Source organism: Triticum aestivum, chromosome 6B (genome assembly GCF_018294505.1).
Source record: "Triticum aestivum cultivar Chinese Spring chromosome 6B, IWGSC CS RefSeq v2.1, whole genome shotgun sequence".
In the NCBI taxonomy this organism is placed as follows: domain Eukaryota; kingdom Viridiplantae; phylum Streptophyta; class Magnoliopsida; order Poales; family Poaceae; genus Triticum; species Triticum aestivum.
Window position 1 is genome coordinate 181,935,228 of NC_057810.1, and position 26,248 is coordinate 181,961,475.

At 43.7% G+C, this 26,248-nt stretch overlaps 1 long non-coding RNA gene across 1 annotated transcript; it reads right to left on the reverse strand.

Annotated features, from left to right (window-relative positions):
• Window positions 1-19,372: 19,372 nt before the first annotated feature.
• LOC123136459 (uncharacterized) lies at window positions 19,373-25,945 on the reverse strand. Its single transcript, XR_006466966.1, has 2 exons — window positions 20,368-25,945; window positions 19,373-19,732 (listed from the first exon to the last, which is right to left on the reverse strand). It is a non-coding gene; the product is annotated as an uncharacterized lncRNA (long non-coding RNA).
• Between the last annotated feature and the right edge of the window lie 303 nt (window positions 25,946-26,248).

Genomic DNA, 26,248 nt, shown 5'->3' on the forward strand with positions numbered 1-26,248 from the left:
TTATTTTGCACTGTGAATTTTTATATTTTTATACTATATACAAAGTATTCATAATAAAGAGAAATGAAGAGCATCTCTCTCTCCATTGCATACACCCCCTCTACGCCCCTTTCACGTAAGCACGCAAACTATCTCTAGGTCCTCTAAAAGTACGCCCCGAGCACATTCATGCATGTTTCATCTTTCTCTTGCGATATATACAATGACGATCATTGTATTTGAAGCGAAAGAATGATACGTACATTGGACTTCAGAATCCACTCATTATGGTCATCATTTACGTTTTCTGATTATTATACAGTCACGGGCTCACCGTACAGCTCTGTATTTGCTGAAAACATGACTAGTTGACCAGTTAAACGCTTGACGTGGCACCTCTAGTGTTGCATCACATTAGCTCACTACCATTGGGCCCACCTGTCGGCGTGCATAAGAATGAAAACAAACGATAAAAAATATTCGACGGTCGTTCAAAGTCATGACCGCGGGCACAGCGGACAAGGTGGCCTTGTATTGGTATGCTGAGTTGTCTGTTTTAACACACAGGAGCTGGTGCGGTGATTATACACACATGCACGCATGCACACGAACTACATGCACGCAACACTCACACGAACACACGCAGCCACACACGCACGCAACACTCACACATACACACACACCCACGCACGCACGCAACACTCATATGCACACACGCATGCATGCATGCACACACCACACAACCAACACACACGCTCACGCTCAAGTGCTCAACCTACACGCTCATGCGCACACATCAGGCCCTGACAGACACATACACAACCAGATGGTTCCCGTGCACGGGTTGGAGTCTTGTCACGCCTGCGTAAATTTTTGTTTATCTGACCTTTTCCCTATGTGAACTGACAGGTGGAACCCACAAGGAACATGGTCAATTTAACTAGTCAACATAGTGCCACGTAGACTATTTGGCCGGTCAACAGAGTGCAATCCGATGCTGAACGGTGAGCAAGTGACCGTATAATCACCGCAAAACGTATATAGTGACCGTAATGAGCGTGTTCTGAAGTCTGGTGACCGTATTACGCTTTTCACTTGAAATACACTGATCGTCCATGTATTTATCTCTTCTCTCGCTCTCTCTGTGGAGCCGAGTAGGCCAACGTGCTAGTGCCTAAATTGGCGCATGCCACCCCATTATTGTTGTAGTGGTTTCGTAAGAGCGAACAAGCATTCACATCTACTGTACAAACTATAGATATGAGTTACAAATTCTATGAAGACGAATACAAATATTTGAATCCACTTTATGCCCAATTTCTCTCTATAGGCCCTCCAAAAGTACATCTCTACACGTTCTCGCGTGTTACATCTAACAACTATGTAATACATCTCTACTACTACACTCTAACACAATAAATCATATGTGTTTTTAGTTTTACTAGATCTTGTATTGTTACTTAATTATTCAGTTTGCATACATTAAAATTGCCTTTGAAATGTATGGCTAGTATCATCTACTGCACGGAAAAAATCCCGCCCTTGCCTGTTTAATCGGGTTTGCATTGATGGATCGTGTGAAACAGCAAAACTATAGTAGTACTATTGTACAAGTAACAGTTCACTGGGTCGCCCTGTCGTGTACTCCTCGTAAGAGTGGAGTGCTCGTTTTCATAAATGTTCTAGTCCCTTCCACCGATATGTAGGACGTCAAGCAACCGGGTCTACGTGCCATACCGATATAACAGTGCAAAGCAGCAGGGGTGAAGCACCCCAGTCATGGCGTCGGTGTAGTAATGAGCAATGAGATGTCAAATCACAAAGTCGCACCTTTCCCACAGTTAAGTTGGAGGGACGAAGTAATCTCTACTCCTATAAAATACTCACTTGGTGATGATGGTGTGTCTATCATCCGCCATTTCTGACCATTAGATCTGCATCTAACGGTTGTGATGTAAGTTATGGCCTTTTTGCAACAATTCCCAATTCTTTGCTCCAGTTTACACAAAAATCTTAGTATCTTGAAACCAACCACATTCCTCCTTACCTCATGAAAACAGCCCAAAGAATATACTTGGAGTGAAACATAAGATATTTTTAGTGAAATGTATATCAAAACTAAAATGTTTTCTTTCAAATTTGTGAATATGTATTATTCTACTTTGGATCTGTTGCAACGGATGGGCTCATTGCTATAGTGATATATCTCTTGCATCATCACAACGAACATTGTTGTACTTGTCTAGGCCGTATGCTCGCAACGCGATGACCTGAGTTCGAATTCTGTCCTAAAGTTTAGCTTTTTTACATTTTTTTAATATATACTTCTTTCGCTACTATACTGACAGTGGAACCCACTGAGTACTTAGAATACAAGATTAAGGATGGATTTGTTTCTTTTTAACTTTCTATATGAATCTGTAGCCAGCCTGCAAGTCATGTACACACTGTACTGACAGTGGAACCCACACAGTACTTAAAATACAAGATTTCTCGGTCTGCATGCGGGTTTAACGGGGGCGTTTGATGGAGTCAAGGAGGCGTGTTCAGCCGGGCGTGCAGCAGGCAGCGTAGTACTATTCAATTTGACAGCTACTGGTAAACCAGGACAGTTCCCGATACGGCTTTAATGCAGACAAGGGAGAGGGTAACGGTTCCTGAAATGTTGAACGGCCGATGATGCATCCTCCTTCAATTAGCATGTTGAATGCATGAGAGAAGTAATGGTAGGGGGACGGGGAAAAGAGGCAGCATGATGTGAATGCAACATAGTTTGCACACATATAAAGGCGCCCCTCCAGTCCAATGCATCTAGCACATCGTACGCACCTAAGCATCTACACTAAGCGCAAAAGTGCTCACTCCAGACCCATGGCGGCGATGCGCGCGAGCAGCCAGCGGCTGTGCCATATGGTCCATGACGCTAGCCTACATCATGGCACCGAGGATCGTCTCCAGACGGTGTTGGCGACCGGCTAGTTCATGGCCATCGTCGACGCCAGCTATGACTCTCAGTTGGACCAGATGATCGTTGCCACCATCAACAAGTTCACCATCGTCAAGAAGCTCGCGGATGACATCGCCGTACTCCTCCAGCCCGTGCGCCCAGGATCCTCATTGTCTACCACCCTAATCAGCCTCCATGGGGAGAACCTCTTTCAAGCACTGGTGGCCCTACGACTGCCCACCGACGCAACGAAGAATGTCCACCTGGAGGTCGCGCTCGTTGCGAGGCGCCTCGCCCTACAAGAATTCGTCGACCTACACATCCACGTGTACAAGGAAGTTGTGTACATAGGTATCTACATGGCCGGTGAGGACGCTACGACGTTGGCCTTCCTCAACCGGCTGGAATCATTGGACGCCTTTGCTGAGAAGCATCTTGACCTCGCCACAAAAGCCACGGCTGCTAAGCAGCCAGTCGGTGGCCAGGCGCACTGAGTCGAGGAGGAGGAGGTCATACGTTGATGGATGCATATTTCTTCTTGCCTCCTGTAACCACCACTGTGATCACATCATCGTGGCCTTAATTCTTATTGTGCTATTGCATTCTCGTTCCAGTTAATACAGACATGTGCGATCCCTTTGCTCACATTTGGAGGCAATTATATGCATCACTGTAACTAGTACTCCATCCGGTAATTTATAAGTTGTGGTTACCTTTTCCATCAAGTTCGTGCAATGCACGGGCATCTTGCTAGTAATAATGCTAAAAAAAGAAGTTGGAGGGACGAAGCAACCATCATTTCACTCGTTGCTGAATCCGTTTCTCCCTCATCTTCTTCAAGTTAACCACGCGTTGCTTCTGTCGTTGTTCTGCCTCATGTGGGACGCGGATCGGCTTGGTAAAGCACTGACACGTGGGACCGCATGTTAGCAAACCGCCAGGACAACGTCCTCTAAAAATAAGAAACCTCCCCCGCCATCCGCGCGGCAAAATCACCTCCTTTTTACTAATCTTGATACTATAATTTTTAGATCAATATAATCGAGATTTGTATAGATAGCACACAAGAGCAAAACCAAGTGGTACGGTTAAGGGCATCCACATTGTGTAGCCAAATGTTAAAATAGATTTTGGCGTCGATGGGAACCATTGTGGACGGTGCTGCCAAAGCCAAAAAGATGGAACTGAAGCTCCCTAATTGATTGATTGAAGGAATAAAAAATGCAACCTCTCTCCTCTTTCTCCCATGCTTGGACGCATGTACAATATAGAGCACAGAGTCTACTCCCCTGTCCCTTCTATCACATATCACAAAGCAGTGAGGCGTCAAATCATAAATCACGAACGAAGCAACCATCATTTCACTCTTCGCTGACTCCGCTTCTCCACAATCTTCTTTGATAAACCACCTTACCACACTAAGCTGGACGGACGACGCTATTGTGTAGTACTAGTACATTTACGCGTCCTTTGGTTGAACGAACTTCCTGGATGCAAATAAGGCGATCATATCGGCTTGCGGGCGGCACTTGCGAATGACTTAATGTGGTCTCCCTCAATGGTGTTCTCCGTCGAACGCACTTCGTCAAACCACAGCGTTCGAGATATCGTCGACGTCACCGCAATGGGGAAGGAAGTCATTTTGCAAAAAATGGGGGGAGGAAGTCAAATAGTTACTACCTCCATTTTTTTGTACACAAGGCCAGTATGTCAAAATTACAATTTGCAGAAGACCACTAACACTAATCGAAGCAAAATTGATGGGGTTTGCCTCGTACTATCAACCAAGGACATTAATATACCCTTGCATGCATGCGGAAATGAGAAGGTTGGTTTGCATGGCGCTGCATTAATCAAGCGATGAGGAGTGAGATGGTTAGCTCTTTGGGCATAGGAGAAAACATACGCATTAATTGACACGTCGAACGAGTATTTGTATTGATCAATCCCGTGAAGGAAAACCCCACCTTTCTTTTTTAACACAAGTAGTACTCCTACGTAAATACTTGTATCCTATTTTGGTCTAGGGCTTGCATTGTCATACTTTGCCACACATTTTTGCGAAGCTTGCCTAAAGTTTTCAAAATGAAAAGGAGGTACACTTATGCACGGCTGTCGCGGTCGCACCGAACCCTCACACAGTCACTCCTGCACGTCGCAAACCCAACCAAGGGAATGCACCCTCACTGACACGTGCTACCGCATGTGATCAAACCAATATCAGCCATCCTACCGATGACACATAATTTTCGTTCATACGGTATGTTTATCCAACCGCATGTTGGAGAAGATCCGTGCGGCCCGTGCGGTGGTCTATTGGGGAAGAAGAAGAGGTGAGGAAGAAGGGTTAGGAGACGTAGAATATTCATCCAACTACTTCAAATGGTCGACTAACCCAAATGATGAAAGTCAGGCGACTCGCATAAATATATGTTTTTACACAGCAAAAGATCTCTAAAAACAACAACATAAAGAAAAACTATCAACGCTCGCGGACAAAATGGCCTCGTCGTCTTTGGCTGCCGGCGCGAACCAGCAGTAGTTGCCGATGTTTGTCTCTGCACCGTGGTTGTCCTTGGCCTCTAGCTACTCGTTCATGCAGAGCATGCGGGCGCACTGCACGGATGCGAGCCCTGCCCAATTCAAGTCCAGGACGTCGGATTCCGCCTGCAGGAGGGCCTCGATGGTAGCGGCATCCACGCGCTCCGCGTCGAGTTGAGCCTCCGCTGCCTGGTTCAAGTCCAGGACATCCGGTTCTACCTATAGGAGGGCCTCGATGGCAGCGGCATCCGCGCGCTCCGCGTCAAGTTGAGCCTCCGCCGCCCGGTTCACATCCACGACATCCGGTTCCACCTGCAGGAGGGCCTTAATGGCAGCGGCATCCGCGCGCTCCGCGTCGAGTTGAGCCTCTGCCTCCTGGTCCTCCTTTAGTATCGCCAGGTTGAACCGCCCATCCACCTACACCATGGGGGACCCGGATGCCGGCACGAAGTCGACGTCCATCGTCTCATACGCACCGAGGGCCTTCTGCGTTGCGACCTCCGCCATGAACATTGGATCGGCTTCCTCCTCCTCGGAGCTTGGCTCTAGAGAATTCGTGGATTGTCCCGCCGCAAAGCGAGCTTGGGAACGGAGGTCTGTGGCACTGACCTCCGCCGCGATTTCTGTGCAGCGCTCCGGTGTCAGCATCTTGTAGTACGTGATCTTGCAGCGCACCATGGCTTTCTAGCGAACCAGGGGACGCTTGATGCTGACTAGGGGATCAAAACATGGGGGAATGGGTTGGAGAGGAGGTGTAGTTTTGGGGCAGTGGCCGGCGTAGGCCGAGCAGCAAAGGTTCTGGTGTGAATAGTGGTTCTGGTGACGACCGGTCAATCGGTTTTGACTGTACATCGCTCTTGTCGCGTTTGCGTTGCACCCCAGCATGCTGGACCCGCCACGTCTCTCAAGGAACGGAACATGCTTCGTCTTGCGTTTTCCCTCGCTTGTGGGACCACAGTTGAGACCTGATGTCTACTACGCAACCTTCTTGTAGACGTTGATGGGCCTCCAAGTCCAGAGGTTTGTAGGACAGTAGCAAATTTCCCTCAAGTGGATGACCTAAGGTTTATCAATCCGTGGGAGGCGTAGGATGAAGATGGTCTCTCTCAAACAACCCTGCAACCAAATATCAAAGATTCTCTTGTGTCCCCAACACACCTAATACAATGGTAAATTGTATAGGTGCACTAGTTCGGCGAAGAGATGGTGATACAAGTGCAATATGGATGGTAGATATAAGTATTTGTAATCTGAAATTATAAAAACAGCAAGGTAACAAGTGATAAAAGTGAGCGTAAACGGTATTGCAATGCTAGGAAACAAGGCCTAAGGTTCATACTTTCACTAGTGCAAGTTCTCTCAACAATAATAACATAACTGGATCATATAACTAACCCTCAACATGCAACAAAGAGTCACTCCAAAGTCACTAATAGCGGAGAACAAACGAAGAGATTATGGTAGGGTACGAAACCACCTCAAAGTTATCCTTTTTGATCTATCTATTCAAGAGTCCGTAGTAAAATAACATGAAGCTATTATTTCCGTTCGATCTATCATAGAGTTCATACTAGAATAACACCTTAAGACACAAATCAACCAAAACCCTAATGTCACCTAGATACTCCATTGTCACCACAAGTATCCGTGGGCATGATTATACGATATGCATCACACAATCTCAGATTCATTTATTCAACCAACACAAAGTACTTCAAAGAGTGCCCCAAAGTTTCTACCGGAGAGTCAAGACGAAAACGTGTGCCAACCCCTATGCATAGATTCATTGAACCCGCAAGTTGATCACCAAAACATACATCAAGTAGATCACGTGAATATCCCATTGTCACCACAGATAAGCACGGCAAGACATACATCAAGTGTTCTCAAATACTTAAAGACTCAATCCAATAAGATAACTTCAAAGGGAAAACTCAATCCATTACAAGATAGTAGAGGGGGAGAAACATCATAAGTTCCAACTATAATAGCAAAGCTCGCGATACATCAAGATCGTGCCAAATCAAGAACACGAGAGAGAGAGAGAGAGAGATCAAACACATAGCTACTGGTACATACCCTCAGCCCCGAGGGTGAACTACTCCCTCCTTGTCATGGAGAGCACCGGGATGATGAAGATGGCCACCGGTGAGGGATCACCCCTCCGGCAGGGTGCCGGAACAGGGTCCCGATTGGTTTTTGGTGGCTACAGAGGCTTGCGGCGGCGGAACTCCCGATCTATTGTTCGCTTCGATGTTTTCAGGGTATATGGGAATATATAGGCGAAAGAAGTCGGTCAGGGGACGCCTGAGGGGCCCATGAGACAGGGGGCGCGCCTAGTAGGGGGGCGCCCCCCACCCTCGTGGCCACCTCGAAGCTTCCTTGACTTCAACTCCAAGTCTCTTGGATCACGTTCGTTCCAAAAATTACGCTCCCGAAGGTTTCATTCCGTTTGGACTCCATTTGATATTCCTTTTCTTCGAACCACTAAAATAGGCAAGAAAACAGCAATATGGGTTGGGCCTCCGATTAGTAGGTTAGTCCCAAAAGTAATATAAAAGTGTATAATAAAGCCCGTAAACATCCAAAACAGATAATATAATAGCATGAATGCTTCATAAATTATAGATACGTTGGAGACGTATCAGCATCCCCAAGCTTAATTCCTGCTCGTCCTCGAGTAGCTAAATGATAAAAGAAAGAATTTATGAAGTGTGAATGCTAGCAGGTGCACAAGTTTGATCAATGATAATTTCAATCACCTTTTCTAGCATCATTATATGTCATAACAGTAGTTCATCTCATAAAACTTCTCAAGATCAAGTAACAAGCTATTCACATGTTAAAGCATAGACCATAAAATTTCTTGAGAACTAGCAAACTTCATTCTCAGTCATTAAACAATTGCAATTCATCTTATTTTCAGGAAGGGTCTATGTCAGAGCTTTGATTTAGCAAACTTCACATACTCAACTATCATATAGTCTTCTACAATTGCTAACACTCACGCAATACTAATGGTTATGGAGTTTTAATCGGATACTGAGAAAGATAGGGGCTTATAGTGTTGCCTCCCAACGTATTCACCTTTGGGTGATGTCAACAATAATAGTTCATGCTAACTTACATCCAATTGGATATATATATCAGGATCTTTCCAACACGAGGTGCTTGCCAAAGGATAAAATGAAAAAGGGAAAGGTGAAGATCACCTTGACTCTTGCATAAAAGTAAAAGATAGGCCCTTCGCAGAGGGAAGCAGGGATTTGCATAGGTGCCCGAGCTCGCTTTTGAAATAGAGATAAATAATTTTGAGAGGTATGATCTCATTGTCAACATAACAACCAAGAGCTCCCAATATCTTCCATACTACATACATTATATGCGGTTCCCAAACAGAATGGTAAAGTTTTTACTCCCCCTCCACCAACAATCACACTCCACGGCCATCCGAAACAACAGGGTACCGTCCATACCAACAACAGTCCTGGGGGAGTTTTGTTTTAATTATTTTTGATTTGATTTTGATCTTTTGATCATGGGACTGGGCATCCCAGTTACCAGCCATTTTTCTCATGAATGATGAGTGGAGTCCACTCATCTTGAGAATAACCCACCTAGCATGGAAGATACTGACATCCCCTAGTCGCCACATGAGCGATTCGGGCATACAAAACAGATTATTATTTGTAGGTTTAGAGTTTGGCACATGCAAATTTACTTGGAACGACAGGTAAATGCCGCATATAGGTAGGTATGGTGGACACTCATGGCAAAAACTGGGTTTAAGGATATTTGGAAGCACAAGTAGTATCTCTACTTGGTGCAAGGAATTTTGGCTAGAATGAGGGGGAAAGGCAAGCTCAACATGTTTGAATGATCCATGACAATATACTTTAACTGAGATGTGAGAAAAAATAACCCATTACGTCGTCTTCCTTGTCCACATCAACTCTTTAGCATGTCATACTTAATGAGTGCTCACAATTATAAAAGATGACTAAGATAGTATATTTATATGTGAAATCTCTCTTCCTTCAATATTCTTTCATGAATTGTTCAAATGACCAATACAATGCTTGCTAACCTTCAATAAATTTACAACCTCTACTTCTTAGATGTGAAGTCATTACTCCCCATGGGATAAGCAAATGAAACATATAAAATTTTAGATTTATGACATTCAACTCATTCAACCATTTACTCATAGGATATAAGTGAAGCAAACAAGTAAATGACAAACTACTCCAAAAAAGATATAAGTGAAAATCAATGAGTAGCCAAATAATTATGTAACTATGTGAAGACTCTCTCTCATTTAAGAATTTCAGATCTTGAGTACTTTATTCAAACAGCAAGCAAAGCAAAATAAAATGACATTGCAAGGATAGAACAACTCATGTGAAGAAGCAAAAACTTAGATTTAACCGATACTAACCGATAATTGTTGAAGAAGAAAGATGGGATGCCTACCGGGGCATCCCCAAGCTTGGATGCTTGAGACTTCTTGAAATATTATCTTGGGGTGCCTAGGGCATCTACAGCTTGAGCTTTTGTGTCTCCTTAATTCCTTTTATATCACGGTTTTCCTAAATCTCAAAAACTTCATCCACACAAAACTTAACAAGAACTCATGAGATAAGTTAGTATAAAACTATGCAAAAACCTTATCATTTTCTATTGTAACAAATCACTAACATTATTATTCAACATTGCATACTAAATGTCTCTGCATATTTAATACTCCTATCCTCAAATAGAATCATTAAACAAGCAAGCATATGCAAACAATGCAAACATAACAGCAATCTGTCAAAACAGTATAGTCTGTAAAGAATGCAAGATTCATCATACTTCCCTAACTCCAAAAATTATAAGAAAAATACTAAGCTGTAGAAGATTTATCAGAGCTCGTTATTCAAAAAGATTAAACATTATATCATTCTCTGACTTTTCTAGAGAATGTTTGCAACAGCGGTAAACTTTCTGTTTTGAAACAGCAACATGTATACTTGCAAAATAAGCATGGTAAAGGCTATCCTTGGCATTTTTATTGAAAATATGCAAAACATTATTATAAATAACAGCAAGCAAATACTAAAAAAAATAAAATGACGCACCAAGCAAAACACATATCATGTGGTGAATAAAAATATAGCTCCAAGTAAAGTTACCGATGAACGAAGACGGAAGAAGGGATGCCTTCCGGGGCATCCCCAAGCTTAGGCTTTTGGTTGTCCTTGGATATTACCTTGGGGTGCCTTGGGCATCCCCAAGCTTAGGCTCTTGCCACTCCTTATTCCATATTCCATCGAATCTTTACCCAAAACTTGAAAACTTCACAACACAAAACTTAACAGAAAATCTCATAAGCTCCGTTAATACAAGAAGACAAACCACCACTTTAAGGTACTGTAATGAACTCATTCTAAATTCATAATGGTGTTAAACCTACTGTATTCCAACTTCTCTATGGTTCATACCCTCCGATACTACTCATAGATTCATCAAAATAAGCAAACAACACAATGAAAACAGAATCTGTCAAAAACAGAACAGTCTGTAGTAATCTGCATCAAACGTATACTTATGGAACTCCAAAAATTCTGAAATAAATTGGTGGACCTGAGGAATTTTTCTATTAATCATCTGCAAAAATAATCAACCTAAAATCACTCTCCAGTAAAAAATGGCAGCTAATCTCATGAGCGCAAAGTTTCTGTTTTTTACAGCAAGATCATATAGACTTCACCCAAGTCTTCCCAAAGGCTCTACTTAGCACAAACATTAATTAAAACATAAAACCACATCTAACCAGAGGCTAGATGAATTATTTATTACTAAACAGGAACAAAAAGAAAGGAACAAAAATAAAATTGGGTTGCCTCCCAACAAGCGCTATCTTTAACGCCACTAGCTAGGCATGATGATTCCAATGATGCTCACATAAAAGATAAGAACTGAAACATAAAGAGAGCATCATGAAGAATATGACTAGCACATTTAAGTCTAACCCACTTCCTACGCATAGGGATTTGGTGAGCAAACAACTTATGGGAACAATAATCAACTAGCATAGGAAGGCAAAACAAGCATAACTTCAAGATTTTAAGCACATAGGGAGGAAACTTGATATTATTGCAATTCCTACAAGCATATGTTCCTTCCTCATAATAATTTTCAGTAGCATCATGAATGAATTCAACAATATAACCAGCACATAAAGTATTCTTTTCATGATCTACAAGCATAGGATTTTTATTACTCTCCACATAAGCAAATTTCTTCTCATGAATAGTAGTGGGAGCAAACTTAACAAAGTAATTATCATGTGAGGCATAATCCAATTGAAAACTAAAATGATGATGACAAGTTTCATGATTATCATTATTATTAATAGCATACAAGTCATCACAATAATCATCATAGATAGCAACTTTGTTCTCATAATCAATTGGAACCTCTTCCGAAATAGCGGATTCATCACTAAATAAAGTCATGACCTCACCAAATCCACTTTCATCTATATAATCATCATAAATAGGAGGCATGCTATCATCATAATAAATTTTCTCATCAAAACTTGGGGGACAAAAAATATCATCTTCATCAAACATAGCATCCCCAAGCTTGTGGCTTTGCATATCATTAGCATCATGAATATTCAAGGAATTCATACTAACAACATTGCAATCATGATCATCATTCAAATACTTAGTGCCAAACATTTTATAGATTTCTTCTTCTAGCACTTGGGCACAATTTTCCTTACCATCATTCTTACGAAAGATATTAAAAAGATGAAGTGTATGAGACAAATTCAATTCCATTTTTTTGTAGTTTTCTTTTATAGACTAAACTAGTGATAAAACAAGAAACAAAAAGATTCAATTGCAAGATCTAAAGATATACCTTCAAGCACTCACCTCCCCGGCAATGGCGCCAGAAAAGAGCTTGATGTCTACTACACAACCTTCTTCTTGTAGACGTTATTGGGCCTCCAAGTGCAGAGGTTTGTAGGACAATAGCAAAATTCCCTCAAGTGGATGACCTAAGGTTTATCAATCCGTGGGAGGCGTAGGATGAAGATGGTCTCTCCCAAACAACCCTGCAACCAAATAGCAAAGAGTCTCTTGTGTCCCCAACACACCTAATACAATGGTAAATTGTATAGGTGCACTAGTTCAGCGAAGAGATGGTGATACAAGTGCTATATGGATGGTAGATATAAGTATTTTTAATCTGAAATTATAAAAACAGCATGGTAACAAGTGATAAAAGTGAGCATAAACGGTATTGCAATGCTAGGAAACAAGGCCTAAGGTTCATACTTTCACTAGTGCAAGTTCTCTCAACAATAATAACATAACTGGATCATATAACTATCCCTCAACATGCAACAAAGAGTCACTCCAAAGTCACTAATAGCGGAGAACAAATGAAGAGATTATGGTAGGGTACGAAACCACCTCAAAGTTATCCTTTTTGATCTATCTATTCAAGAGTCCGTAGTAAAATAACATGAAGCTATTCTTTCCGTTCGATCTATCATAGAGTTCATACTAGAATAACACCTTAAGACACAAGTCAACCGAAATCCTAATGTCACCTAGATACTCCATTGTCACCTCAAGTATCCGTGGGCATGATTATACGATATGCATCACACAATCTCAGATTCATCTATTAAACCAACACAAAGTACTTCAAAGAGTGCCCCAAAGTTTCTACCGGAGAGTCAAGACGAAAACGTGTGCCAACCCCTATGCATAGATTCATTGAACCCGCAAGTTGATCACCAAAACATGCATCAAGTAGATCACGTGAATATCCCATTGTCACCACAGATAAGCACGGCAAGACATACATCAAGTGTTCTCAAATCCTTAAAGACTCAATCCGATAAGATAACTTCAAAGGGAAAACTCAATCCATTACAAGAGAGTAGAGGGGGAGAAACATCATAAGATCCAACTATAATAGCAAAGCTCGCGATACATCAAGATCGTGCCAAATCAAGAACATGAGAGAGAGAGAGAGATCAAACATGTAGCTACTCGTACATACCCTCAGCCCCGAGGGTGAACTACTCCCTCCTCGTCATGGAGAGCACCGGGATGATGAAGATGGCTACCGGTGAGGGATCACCCCTCCGGCAGGGTGCCGGAACAAGGTCCCGATTGGTTTTTGGTGGCTACAGAGGCTTGCGGCGGCGGAACTCCCGATCTATTGTTCGCTTCGATGTTTTTAGGGTATATGGGAATATATAGGCGAAAGAAGTCGGTCAGGGGACACTCGAGGGGCCCACGAGACAGGAGGGCGCGCCCAGTAGGGGGGCGCCCTCGTGGCCACCTCAAAGCTTCCTTGACTTCAACTCCAAGTCTCCTGGACCACGTTCGTTCCAAAAATTACGCTCCGGAAGGTTTCATTCCGTTTGGACTCCGTTTGATATTCCTTTTCTTCGAACCACTGAAATAGGCAAGAAAACAGCAATATGGGCTGGGCCTCCGATTAGTAGGTTAGTCCCAAAAGTAATATAAAAGTGTATAATAAAGCCTGTAAACATCCAAAACCGATAATATAATAGCATGAATGCTTCATAAATTATAGATACGTTGGAGACGTATCAAGAGCAAACCGACGTCCCTCCCCCTCCCCCGCCCGCGTTGTTTATACTACTACTACTACCTTTGTCCTGGTTTATTGGTCTCCATTATAATCTGTGCCAAAGTTTGACCATAAATTTAACTAATAAAATATTCATGCATGTCATAAAAGATTATATCACTAAAAATTATGTTCAAATACGAATCCAACGATATAATTTATTAACATGCACTAACATTCCATCAGTTAAATCGTTGGTAAAAAATTAGCACAAATTACAAAGAGGACTAATAAACCAGGAAGGAGATAGTAGAAGAGAGAGAGGTCGGCCGAGTGTTACTAGTACTCCCTCTGTTTTATGCGGAGTAAATAAAAACGGAGGGAGTATACTACTAGTACTATGAGCACTACATACTCTACTGCAGATGTTGGATTGTCAGTACTCCACTAGTACTATTGGACATGGAGCTTAAAAAAATTACTGTTGGACTGGCTATACGTGGCGAAATCCTAGTAGGAAGAGCATGCGCGAGAACAAGCACGTTCATGTGTTTGAAAACAAATTGGAAACCATCTATGTTTGAATACAAATCTAGAAGTACGTACGAATCTAACAATATTAATTGGGCGTTGTTGAATGTTGATACTTTTTTCTGTAAGTTTGATCAAAGTAGAGATACTTTGACTACACATAAAAGTTATATGTAAACTAGAAAGGATTGGAGGGAGTATATTGTATGTTTAAAAGCGAAACGAACATTGAATACCCTTTATATATGATTTGTTGATGCTATGATCACCAGTTCAAAATTTTGAATCCGCCTTAGGTATCACACATGCACCCACTCGTTCGCTCTTAGTTTCATCTCAGGGTCTGGAGATCGATTGAAAGAGGACTAGGGTGGGTACAGTACGTTTATTTCGCTTTTGAACGTACAATATACTCCCTCCTATCACCACAGACCCCCCCCCCCCCGGTCATTTCTATGATAGAAACTCACCAAACCTTTATCTCCTTGCACGACATGCACTTGATCTCTCAACATCAATCGATGTCGTGAAGATGTGTCAGGGCATGAACCGAATGGGATGTCAAAACTAAGATGGGAAGCGACACGTAGTGGAGGCAAAGTGAACTTTAAACGAACCGTCTGTGTGTATGCATGTCAGACAAATTACAACATTGGAAATACAAGCATGGTCTAGGCCCACATGCCAATGATACTTGACGAAATGTTCAAATGAGGCATGCGGGAGGATGGACTTGACCGGAGGGCGGCATAATCGATGGAGAAGAGGGTTGGAGAGGAATGATAAATAAGCAACGCCACATGATTATACTTGAACGGCTCAAATAAACATTAAGTTGTCTTGTTTTCCCTTCTGTCTTGGTCACAGAGTAAGATACTCCCTCCATTTTTTTATTTACTCAGCATATTAGGTTTGACTGAAGTCAAACTTCATAAATTTGACCATTTTTTTAGAAAAAATATGAACATTTACAATAGCAAATCTATATGATGTGAAAGTATATTCAATAATGAATCTAATGGTATTGATTTGTTATTGTATATGTTATTATTTCTGTCTATAAACCTTGTCAAAGTTTACAAAGTTTGACTTTGAGCAAAGCTAAAATGCGGAGTAAATATAAACAGAGGGAGTACGCAGGGACTAGTATAGTTACTACTGCCGGAACATGGTAAGTTGGACCCCTAAATGCGGGCACGGACCGGGCATACCTCAATTATTCCTTCAAACAGTAGGACACCTACAATAGCACACCATCTAGCTACTTAATCAAGTGTTACGCTTCATTAGTTGAAAAGGAAAAGGGTGGTACCATACCCAAAACCACAACACTTGGGGCTAGGGTAACAACTTGGTACTGTACCATATTTGAACCAAGGCACAAAGACCACCCATTCTGCGCCTAATGCGCAACGCGGAGCACTGACGCTCGAATTTGGCCGGGAAAATAGGGAAACAGACATGTGGGGCAAGCTATTGGGGAACTCAGAGGAGAGATGATTGTGTCACCAACCGGCCAGACTCCTACCAAGATTCGCATTAGGCCAAGATGGTATCCATACTTCAAGATGAGCACTGACAGTATGTAGTTCATGCCTTGATATGGTGTTATTGTTCTGTTGTAGCCATAACACCATCTTGTAATGCAATTTCAGGATTGCATTGGGGCAATAGATGGTACTCATGTCACTACCAGAGTGCCGAGGTCACAATCTGCAGCATATAGAGGGAGGAAGCACTACACAAGCCAGAATGTGCTTGTTGTTATTGACTTCAATCTGAAGTTCACATATGCGCTGGTTGGCTGGGAAGGATCAGCACATGATGCTAACATCCTAAGTGACAACATGTGTAGACCTGATGGAGTCAACATACTAGATGGCAGGTTCTACCTAGGAGATGTTGGCTATGCATGTCGGTCAGGTGTTCTTCCACCCTTCAGGAAAACCAAGTACCATCTGAACGAGTTCTCTGGTAGGAACTATCCTAGGACTCCTCAGGAACTGTTCAATCTCAGACATTCCATCCTTAAGAGTAACGGTTGAGAGGGATTTGGAGCTCTAAAGAATAGGTTTAAGATCCTGAATCAGAAGCCATTCCACCCTTACGCTACCTAGGTTAAGCTTGTTCTTGCATGTTGCATCATTCACAACTGGATCCTACAATGGGGAACAGATGAACTTGTGCCGAAGGACGAAGATGTGATGCCGCCTGATGTGATCGGCACCGGCCATGGTGTGAAGGCATTTGACAACTAAGCATGGAAGAACAAAAGGTTGGAGTGGGCTTAGGCAATGTGGGATAACAGAGGTCAGACAAGGATCTAAAGAAGAAGAAGAAGCACAACAATAGCAGCAGCAGCAATAGAAGGTTAGCATCTTTGAACTTTTCCCTATTCAGCCATATTGGTTGTTAATAACGTGTACTGCCATTTGCTAGTAGTTAGGACAAGACAATATTCAGTGTGTGCGGTAAGGTCACCACTAGTAAGAAGTGATGATCACATCTTTAGCCGTTTGCAACCAAACAACGTGTTGTTTGTCTAACAACGGCGACACATGCAACCAAAGAACGTGCTAGAAATCGCTCCCCTCATGCACGGAGCCTAATGCAGGCAACCAAATTACATGCAGATGTTGGTTTTTAGCCTGCATTAGCTCAAACAGGCCCAACCAGGACAAGTATGCAAAATGCCCTAAAACAGAGATGTGAACCAAACGCATCCTAAGCACTAGAATCGCATCGGTGGATTCTGTTGAGTTCTGAAGATATGGAGCCCACCAGCCTTATGCTCTTGGCTGGCCAGTTAAATTTTTTTTTCCAGAGAAAAGGCGAGAGCCCGACTTTATAGATAAAGCCACCAGGCAGAATATATGACCAACAACAGCACCCAACAAAGTATCACGCGCAGAAGATAAAGTATCATTACAAGGCTAGCGGCCTTACATGGCACGCAGGCCAGCCTAAACCAGACACCAAAAAAGCATTCAGGAAGTCGTTCTCAAAGAAAGCCGAACTGGAACCAAAGCACATAGATCAAGTTTAGCTAAAGTTGTCCGCGTTCTGATAACCTTCTTAATAGTAACTAGACATATATGGTATGGACACCAACACTTTGTTTTGCGAATACCAATGTTGTTGGTGTAGGGCATCTAATATAACTCATTTACTCGTGTTGCCTAATGCTTGTTTTGTTCGTATTCTATGTAAGGATGTAAACTGGTCCGTTTGAGTCCCCACTTATAGTCTACCAGTTCGATAAAGTTATTTTTCAGGAGAAAATGAACTATCAAGCTAGCTAAAACTAACTACACGAGATTTACGGGCGCCGTTTATTTGCCATTTACATCCGGATAAGCCTTTATGCAGTGGTAAAACTCTACTCCCTCCTTCCCACAATGTTAGGCGTGTTAGTCTTTAGCACGAAAATTAGCGTACGTGGATTGTTATTTGACCCATCGTACAGGTAGTAGACAGGGAGGTGACCACGATTCAAAAAAAATGGTGGGAGGCATCCGATCTTCTTTCCAATTAATTAGGGATTGTTAGCTGTAATTGATTGAGAGAGGAAGGCATGTGCGCCTTAGATTATGGGATTGCATGCAGAAACTTAAACGCCTAAAATTTTGGGAAGGAGGGAGTACATTTTAGTAGGAGATTATTACTCCCTCCGTCCGGAAATACTTATCCTAGGAATTGATGAAATTAATGTATCTATAACTAAAATAAGTCTAGATACAACCATTTCGATGACAAGTATTTCCGGACGGAGGGAGTACATGATATTATGTTAGATGGTGTTAGTGAACCAACTACATCCCACTTGCAAATTTATAGCATTCCCAATGTTAAGCAACTATAGCATTTACCCGTGCCGTTCTCAGTAAGAAAAGGTAGCATGACAAGTATTACCTCTGTTTTAAAATATAAGATGTTCACATGAGGCCTACCAAAACGTCTTATATTTTGAAACGGAGGTAGTAGCAATTTACAATGTTGTTCTCAGTAGAAAGAGGTTTGATATGGGCCAGCGTCATGTGCCTTTTGGGTCCCCATCTGACTGACCATTTTGAGTGCCCACTCAATGAATTAATGGCTGAAATGAAAATGATTTCCTTTTCCTGAGGCCAGTGGTCTAGAGGGTGAATGTGACGCCTCTCAACCGATCACAAATCAGTTTCTTCAGGCCCTCATGCCTGTTGTGATCCTAGTGCTTGCCCCAGCGTTTCAACATCATGTCTACAATTGGTTTGGTTTGGTTTGGTTTTGGGTTTTTTTGGTTGTGGATTGCAACAAATTTAAAGTTGGATCGCAAAGGCGCATATGCGCACCACCACCGCTTTTCGAAGATACATGCATTTTCCTTGGCCCCATTCTGATTTCTCTCTGGTGATTCCCATCTCTTTCAGATCTTCAGTTGAGACCCGGATTTGGATCCCAGAACACTTCTTGCAACCTTGGCTGGTTTTCTCCACAATGGGGAACTGAAATCCGTGCTGCTTCCAGATGTTTGCCGACACTTGTACTGTGTCGGTTTCCCCAATTCTTCCCGGCCACTAGGCTCCTTCCAGACGTTTGCCGACAGTTGATCTGTGGCTGAATAGTGCTTTCTGCTGGAGATGCAGATGGACCATGAAATTGCTGTTAATTCTGCACCTTTTTTTATACATACTAGCATGAATTATTAACCCACTGCATGCATTTATTTGTGGACGAGTACTATCTACGGACTTGCCCAAAAAAGAAACAGCAGTACCATCCACTGTGTGTGCAAACCAAAAGGGAGATTCATTCATTGCAGGAGTAGCCTAGTTTGGTTCAAAACTGAAACATACTGTTTGTCTGAAGCTGGTCCCAAGTTGCTTGCTATGACAAACAGTACATGCAAGATATACTCAGGAATACATATGCCTCCAATGGGAAGAGGCCCCAGATCCTCGTGAGGAATCGGCAGGAAGAAAACAATCATCGTAAAAAGAAACTATCACGTACAGCTTCCTTCAGTAGAACAGCCACAGTCCTCACCATTCTCTTCGCTTCCCTTATACTGACAAATAGCATGATGCCCTTGCCTTCGTTGTCAGCGATGTCATCAGCACCCTATGCCTTAGCAGCTATCAGCGCAGCCTGCAACAAGATCCAGGATTTCAATTTCGTAGCCGCAAATTGCTGTAAACTAAGTCCTAAATGGTTACAAACCATCAGTTAGCTTCATTCAGTTCTGAGGTACTCATTGGTCAGCTACCAACAAATTAAAGTACATGGAGTGGTATACAATACTTAATTCAATTAGCTAACCTGGATGGTAAGCGCCAAGTTATCCTAATTTAGTAGTAGTATTGTATACTGCTGTCTCATTTTCGACGCCGGGTCAAGATGACCTCATAGAGGAAAGGAGGGAGATGATAAGTAAATTAGGCCCAAGATAATAGCAACCATGTATTCAGACTGCAAAGATAAGATTCCTCAATTGGCTTACTCTCTAGTCTCTACACATCTCCCCTAACTACCTCACACACACCCTAAAGACCATGATTGAATTATTTCCTTAATTGGCTTGCTTTCCTTAACTGACTTGCTACAAAAAAATAAGATCCATTTGGAATGTGAGTTCAACTGTGTTAATTCAAGTTCAAGGCCAAGGAAATATAAATAAGTGGGAATGTCTTTAGCATAAGATCTGTAAGAAACTTATAACAATTTCTAAGGCAATTAATAAGTTTTAGCATGCAGTGCACAACAGCGTGAATATACAAACTTACTTTTACAAGGGAAGCATCCTGATCTATTCCCAAGGCCTCCAACTGAAGCTCCCAAGGCAATACTGAAGAGCAACCTGATCTTGTACCTATTATCTCATATAAGCGTCATACCAATATGTTTGTTGAGCTCATGCTTTTACCAGATCTCAAGAAATACCAATAGCACATGTGTTGTTAGACAAAAGAGGAGTCGATGTAGTAACAGAAAGACAAAAATCCTCAAGTAACCACCGTAATCAAGTCACCTCTGACACAAGAGCCATAGCTTGCAACCTCGGCCTCTGCTCAAACGGGAAATTGCAATATATTTCTTTGTCTGCTCAAACGAGAAACTAACTAAGAAAAGACACATTAAGCAGAAAGTGGCCAGAGATTCAAAAGATTTGTAGACCCAGAACGCGAACTGGATAGGAGATGCTAGACAGACAAGGCAACTAACAAGATGACGGCTGTGAGTCAGACCATAAAGAGGCTCGCCATCAGAAGCTCGGAGGTGAACATTAAGATAACTGAATCTGTTTACCAAGTTTACAACCCTAACACTTTAGAGCATCTACAACCAGAACGTACTCCCTCCATTCCAAATTATAAGATCTTGTAAAACAAAATGAGAATCGGATGTATATAGACGTGTTTTAGTGTGTTTGTTCACTCATTTCAGTCTATGTAGACCATATTGAAATATCCAAAACATCTTATAATTTGGAACGAAGGTAGTACTAATTTGAGCCCCTATATACCCTCGGACGTGTCCGGTCACCCCTCAAATGTCCGCGTCCACAGCCGTCCCCCTCATATGCAAACCCCCAAATCCATGCAATGCATGCAACGTGAAAATAGCAAGACGTAGATCAACATATAAATAGGACAGGACATACCAAGCTCGACATAGCAAGACATAGATTGTTCGATAGCATGTTCAACATAGCTACATAGCAAAATACGATAGCAAACTACTAGTAGATACGGAGGGGATGCCAGACTTATCGCTAGTTTGGTTACTGTCCTCAGCTTCATGCCTGGACTAAATCCTCAGCCTGAGATGTTGATGATTTTTTGCCTAGTCAGGCAATCCTGCTGGAGAGATGTTTGGTTGGTGCCCTGAGCCTGTATATGTATTAGCCTGGTATATGTATTATTAAGAGTGTATAAACACCATCAGGAGACCATTACGCCAACCAAGCCCATAACGCACCAGTCCACCGAGCATTTCCTTAGGAAATAAACCGAGCACAACAAAAATAGGAAAAGGAAAAACAGTTGCTTAGTCCAGATCGCCTAATCCCCTCAACACCGGAACTTGCGTCACTCCATTAACATGGCATCTCTCCTTGAATACCCCCTCCACCTCACATCAATGGGGCAATACCCGGCGACCATGGCGGATGTGCAGAATCTTTGTTCCCATGGCTATGGCTGCCGAATATTCATGGTTGCCGACAAGCCAGAGCTCACGCCTCGTCGGCAGAGAGGGCAGAGCTTCTGCTCGACCATGCAGATGTGTGGAGGGCGCGAGAGGCTCGCGCACTTCCAGGGCCCAAGATGGCGGATGCAAAGGAAGAGCGCGCCATCGAACGACGGTGCCGATGGCGACAAGGCATGGTGCCATTAGCAATGATGCTCGTGATTAATGCCAGGCAGCTGCTTCAGCGCCCCTAGGCGCTCGATTCCGCTCGCCTGGGTGCTCCAGGCCAGGCGTGCAGTCGATTCCCCAGATCACCAAGCAAACAATGCGCAGGCGGTTCCATGCGCTCTCCAAGCGAGGCACTTCAACTCGAGGACATAGAACCAAACACGCTCTTAACCACTTCCTCGTTGGTCGCTTCCATTTGGGGTATCGGAAGCAGTGGTTGTAGTCTTCGGCGTAGGGAGTCATCGCCGTTGTTGGTTGTTTTGTTGTCAGATGAAGAGGAGAAACGGATCCCGGCTAGACACCTAGCGGCGCGGGCCTGCTCCTTAGTGAGTCGGGCGGCTCTTGCCACAGCCGCTGCCTTCTGCTTCGCGAGCTCGGACTTCTCGATGCCAATCCGGAGCGCCTTTACATTTTTGTGACAGCGGCGGCGGCGAGCGTCCGTCTCCACCAAGGTGAAGGACCGGCGGATGCATCGCGGAGGAGATCGGTGGGAGGGCTCGAGCGCGGGGTGCACAACCAACACCCATGCCTGCTGAAGGCCTACGCAGCCCTCTGCCTTGCATGGCGAGCGACCCGCGCCTCCAACTCAGGCAGCCATCGCAGCAGGCTCTGCAGTGCGGGCACGAGCACCCAGCGTCGCTCGGGAGAAGCAAGGGATAGAGGTGCCATGCACCACTAATCGCCCCGCCACATGACAAGGGAGGGCACGGACAACGATGTGCGGCTTCAGGCCAATGCGGAGCTGCCCCTTCAGGCCACCGAGGCCGCGGAGCTTGAGTTCCCGCCCTTATCCATCCACGAACAGCGAAGGGCAATGCGGATGATGTGCTACTCGTCGTCCGGAGCGAAGGAGCTAGATTCCTCCTTGAGCGCCCCCCAGACGATGGAGTCCGACTCATTGCCGGATCCACTGCTTGAGTTGGACATGGTGTGGGGAGGGGAGGGGACGCGGAGTGGATGGAACTACGGAAGGAGAAGCAATGGAGCGGAGCAGTCAAGAATGGACTCTGGACTAGGGTTTTGTCCGGGGTGGGGTATTTGTGGGGTCAGACTAGGCCGGTCCAACGTGGGGGCCGCGTCCGGACCGCCCCACATTCAGACTAGGTATGGGGGGTGCCGGTCAGGTCGGACGTTTGGGCTTGGTATAGGCGAGCTGTTGGGTGGCGAACTCGTGACCAGGCAGTGACCGGGTTGTCCCCCGAATGTTTAGCGGGGGTTTGAGGAGCCCACTTGTAGATGCTCTAAGGATGCCCCCTAAGGCATACCACAGAAGACCATGAACTAGAAGGAGGTGCAAGCGATATTAAAGCGGAGTTGGTACGTTCTCCTCACCTCCTCCCTCGCCCCCTTACATTGGTTTTTCCTCTCCATGCCCTCCTTGGTTTGGAAAAATCAAAACCACATCAATACTTTCCTTTCCTTGTCCTATTGGAAACCATATCATGCATTAACTCAATCAAATCTTACCATAACCATGTCCCGCATCAACTCAATCAAATCAAACCTTATCAAAACCTCAACTAAATCAAAACTTTCCTTGACTTCCCTTACCCTTACCCAACTAAAACCAAATCTTAATAACACCCCGACTAAATCAAATCTTTCCTTACCATCCCCTACCCATACTCAAATCAAATCAAATCTTACAAAAATCTAGAATATGATGGGCATAAGGGCATGTACAATGGTTCTATCTTAGCAATGCCACGTAGGATAAATGATGAGGTGGAGGAGAGAGAAATCGTAAGAAAAGACTTGCCTTCTCTTATTTAAGAGAAGACAAGAGATGATCTCTTAGCACAATATGTCTCACCACATTTTTAGGAATAGCTAGTTATTGAAGATAAGGCTAAGAGATGACCCATTGTAGACATGTTTTTTGTCATCCCTAAATTACATGCAAAATTTAAGATAAGACTATCTTATCAACCATTGTACATGCCCTAAGGTATATGTCGAACATGATTGTGAACCAGTATAACATGTATGCCCAGTTGCAACACATGGGTAAGTAGCTAGTAGTATTCAGTGTAGCACTAGAGGAAGCTCTATTAAACCAGCACCATGCAGATGAGTCTCTACGTGTATCTATGTGAGTGCCTTCAGAAGAGAGACATGGAGCACACTCACAAAGAGTTGGGCATGTCGTGGCTCAAACTCCTTGCAGAGCCACATCAAGAACTCAGAAATTTGTTGGAACTCCAGGTCAACACAAACAACCACACAACAAAAGCATGTGTGACAACAAACAATGCAAAGATAACCCAACTGGCGCTGAATAGCAGAACTCTAAGCGTAGAACTCATCAACAGCGACATCATCCTGCTGAAGTTTTGCCCCTGCGGACTGGTAAATGGCATCACCAGACTGTTGGTACCGCTGACGAAGGTGAGTCCATATGATGAAGGCCGAAAGAGTCCCACGATCTCATAAGAAATCTAAGGCGAGACATTCGCGACGAAGACGGACACAACACGAGCAAGAGCATCACCATCAAGCCACTGAGTGTAGGCAGTTAGGTGGTGGCAGTAAGAGTCCACAGCCTCCACTAAGACTAGGCAGTCAATTGATCACTGATCACGGCAAGAGTTCGAATATTTTTCATAGTTGGGAAAATCTAACGAGGGGCGTGCGCATCCTTACCCTCTCGTGCGGCGGGGCGCTGAGATCCATGCATGCGCAACACATGGTTCAACGAAACAGAAGTAGCACACACATCAAGCCCACAGGATGCTTAGTATCTGGCATTGTCTTCTCTGCCGCTCTTCTATCCCCCCCCCCCCTCTCCTCTATCCCTTTATTTCTTCAGCAAGATAGCTCCTCCATACCAGAGGTAGCTCGTGCCGCTCCTTGTCGCGCGCCTGCTCTGATGCGAGCACGCCTCGGCTTCCGATGAGCGCACCTGCATCCACGCTCCTTTCTCTCTGTTTTGCATCACTGTTTTTTCGGTGTTTTTTTTACAGACTTCATGGGGTGATCTGAATCACCCGCTAGCTAGACGACGAGGGGATAGAATGGGGCCTAGGACTCTAGGAGGTGCCACGGGATCTCTCAGTCACATGTATGCGAACGCTAGGGATTTTCGACAAGGGGAAGGCACGGGCACAAGAATGGCAAGGTCGGCAACCAGTATGGCAATTGATACACCAAATCTGGAAAGTAGAGACAACTAATCTAGAAATTACGTGTACAACAAATTCATTTTTGGTAACTTACACAATTAATTTGGAAATTAGTACAACCAATCTGGCAGTTAGAGTTAACTAATCTGGAAACTAGATGTAGGTGAGTACATCAAATCCATCTTCGACAACTTGAGACAATTAATTTGGAAACTGATACAGCAAATCTACCAATTAGAGACAACTAATTTGGAAACTAGGTGTAGGTGAGTATAGCAAATCCATCTTTGGCAACTTGAGGCAATTAATTTGGAAACTGATGAAGCTATTATGGTAACCAAGGGAAATAGGCATGTACAGCAGATCCCATCTCCGTAATTTTTCGCACAATTAATTTGACAAATTAATACTACTAATTTGGCAACAACAACAACAACAAAGCCTTTAGTCCCAAACAAGTTGGGGTAGGCTAAAGGTGAAACCCATAAGATCTCGCGACCAACTTGGCTCTAACACATGGATAGCAAGCTTCCATGCACCCCTGTCCATAGCTAATTCTTTGGTGATACTCCAACCCTTCGGGTCTCTCTTAACGAACTCCTACCATGTCAAATTCGGTCTACCCCGACCTCTCTTGACATTCTGCGCCCGCTTTAGCCGTCCGCCATGCATTGGAGCTTCTGGAGGCCTGCGCTGAATATGCCCAAACCATCTCAGACGATGTTGGACAAGATTCTCTTCAATTGGTGCCACCCCAACTCTATCTCGTATATCATCATTCCAGACTCGATCCTTCCTCGTGTGGCCGCACATCCATCTCAACATACGCATCTCCGCCACACCTAACCGTTGAACATGTCGCCTTTTAGTCGGCCAACACTCAGCGCCATACAACATTGCGGGTCGAACCGCCGCCCTGTAGAACTTGCCTTTTAGCTTTTGTGGCACTCTCTTGTCACAGAGAATGCCAGAAGCTTGGCGCCACTTCATCCATCCAGCTTTCAATGGCTCACATCTTCATCAATACTCCCATCCTCCTGCGGCATTGACCCCAAATATCAAAAGGTGTCCTTCTGAGGCACCACCTACCCATCAAGGCTAACCTCCTCGCACCTAGTAGTACTAA